The sequence below is a fragment of the Muntiacus reevesi genome, chromosome 18, assembly GCF_963930625.1.
Source record: "Muntiacus reevesi chromosome 18, mMunRee1.1, whole genome shotgun sequence".
Taxonomy (NCBI): domain Eukaryota; kingdom Metazoa; phylum Chordata; class Mammalia; order Artiodactyla; family Cervidae; genus Muntiacus; species Muntiacus reevesi.
Genome location: NC_089266.1, coordinates 49,233,284 through 49,236,065, shown reverse-complemented (window position 1 = coordinate 49,236,065; position 2,782 = coordinate 49,233,284). Strand labels below are relative to the sequence as shown.

General features: G+C 45.6%; 1 pseudogene; it reads right to left on the bottom strand.

Moving 5' to 3' along the window:
- Nucleotides 1–1,033: 1,033 nt before the first annotated feature.
- On the bottom strand, nucleotides 1,034–2,076 carry LOC136150190 (peroxiredoxin-2 pseudogene; annotated as a pseudogene).
- Nucleotides 2,077–2,782: the final 706 nt, after the last annotated feature.

Below are 2,782 nucleotides of genomic sequence, written 5' to 3'. Positions count from 1 at the left end.
GCAGCTGGCGGGGCCTGGCTGGCAAGTCCAGAACATTCCAGTGCCAACCTTAACTATTCAATGCTGGCACTTACTGTTTCTTTCCTTTTATTTAGAGGTGCCACAGGGCATGCAGGATCTTAGTTCCCCCACCAGGAGCCAAGCCCCCTGCTGTGGAAGCTCAGAGTCCTACCCACTGGACCACCAGGATTTCTCTCTTTACCAGTTTTTAAGTCACTTTCAAGTTATGCATCTGTACAGATATTTATGGGTCAGTTTTAGTTATTTTTACTTTCCCCAAATCTCTTGCTTAATCCAGATTTCCAATATATTTCTTTTACAACTGCAGATTGAAAGCTACTGAATCACAGAGAAGAGCTGACAAAAGAGATGGAAGGAAAAGATCACTTTGCTCACCCTTTTGATCGACCAGTCCTGCTCAGTCATTTGAGCTCATAATACTTTTTCCCTGAAGATAGTTTAGAGTGGATTTCTGACATGACCTAAAGTATCTTTGCTAATATATATCTCTCTCTTATGTATGTTCTGTTTATCTTTTTCTGCTGTTTCGTAACAGAGACAGATCCAGTGATTTTCCTCATTATTCATATTTGAGTGAGGATAAGTCTAGATCGGGCTTCCTTAGTGGTTCAGTGGTAAAGAATTCGCCTGCCAGTACAGGAGACATGGGTTAGAAAATCCCCTGGAGATGGAAATGGCCCAGTCCAGTACGCTTGCCTGGAGAATCCGGTGGACAAGAGGAGCCCGGTGGGCTACAATTCATAGGGTTACAGACAGTCAGACATGAATGAAGCAACTTAGCACCTATGCACTAATACTTTATTAATAACCTCTAGGCCTGTTCCCAGTTATGTGGGCTCCAAAGAGCGGGTCACTATTCACCTAGCTCTCAGCTAGGAGGTTAAGAAGGCCTTGGCTTAGCCCCTCTTCCATCTTGGACCGTCAAGTCTAAGGAGGCAGGTCTGGCCTTTCCTGGGTCAGTATGGGGCACAAATCATGGCCAAGAGCCCAAGCTTGCCACCCATCTGCCAGCCTAGTGTTTTTGGAGAAAGACTCCCTTGCTGTGGTTTACACTGGGCTTGTCTGTGTGACTGCCTGGCATCCAGCCAGCGGGACAGACTTCCTCATGCTCCTCTGTGAACTGTAAGGCCTGGACCAGCCGCAGAGCCTCAATCACCAAGCACCCCACAGGCAATCACTGAGGGTGATCTGGAGATCACCCTTGCCATGGATGATAAAGAGGCCCCTGTGGGCAATGCCTTCATCCTCCTTGGGACCGTAATCATGGGACAAGTTTCTGGTTACATGGGCCAGCAGGGGGATGTTCAGGGGCCCAAGCCTCCCTCCTTCTGGGGTGGGGGGCGTTGATCTAAGCCGGGTCAGTGAACTGAGGGTCCACGGAGACGCTTGTGCAAGCCCGTAGCACATTGCTGAAGGCGATGATCTCTGTGCGGTGCACAAAGGTAAACTGCAGCTGGGAGAAAAAGCGGGCCCTGTATTTCCCTTTGTGCTCGGAAGCTTCACCTTCTTGAAGGCACCATCCGCCCCTGCGGGCTGGGAACTCCAGGGCCTTTCCAATATGCACGTTGCCGCAGGCCATGACTAAAGGTGCGTGGGCAAGGGTGGGTGCCCGGACTCTGGGATGGGCAGACTCCCTTTGGCAGGGCCCCCACTCCAGTATTCTTGCCTGGGAAACCCCATGGACAGAGGAGCCTGGGGCGGCAGTCCAGTGGATCACAGAAGAATCGGACGCAACTTAGCGACTAAACGATATCAGCAAATCTAGACCAGCAAACTACAGCTTCTGGGCCCTATCTGGCCAGTGGCTAATTTTGTTTTTAACAGCCCACAGGTTAAAAATAGTTTTTACCTTTTTTAATGACTACATTTTTAAATAATAAGAGCTTTCACTGTGTCTCTTGGCCCACAGAGCCTAAAATCTTTATCCATCTGGCCCTATAAGAAAAACTTTGCCAACCTCTGGTTTAGAAAGATTTGATAATTGACTATAAACATTCTGCGTTTATTTTCCTTGGGTCTCTCACTATTTACCTGGCTACTCTTGGAGTCCTTCATTATGTGAGTTTAAATAATAAGTTCGGAAGGTCAGTTTCCTGCACAGACTTGAGAGGAAGTTAGAGTCATGTGTTATCTTGTCTAGAAGTTCCTCCGGGTAGACTTTTATCTGTTGTTTGTGCAAATTGCTGTTCCAGGTAATAGTTTTTGGTATCTATTTTCTTGTTTGGCTCTGCTTCTGCTTCAGGTTCATTATGTATAGCTTTCTTACTGGCTGTTTTGTAAGTTATATTTCCTCATGGGGTCAGTTGCCCCTAAATATAAGGGAAATTCTCTCACCCCTTCTTGCTTTAATGGGGTGTAAGTCAGGGAAAGACTTCTCCACAGGTTTTTCTGTTTTCATGGCCTCTTTTTCTCCCCTCAGCTATGTGCAGGTGCTATTAATCTATAGCGTTAAAATAAATTCCAGGTAGAAATGACCTCACTCTCAAAAAAAAAAACAAAAAACAGCTTTTTCTCGGAGACTGTATTTCTCTGTTTAGTGGGTATTAATGAGGATCTGCTAGGATTTCTTCTGTTCAGTTTTCATACTGCACTAATCTCTTGGAAATGAAAGGTGTAGGTTTTAGTCTTAAATTGAGTCCCAGGTGACAATTATCCAGCAGAAATGATTGTGGTATATATCCATGTCTCCCTTCCCTTGTTTCATCAATGATGTGTATTTTCATTGATGTTAATATTCCTTTATTTAAATCAATTACATGGA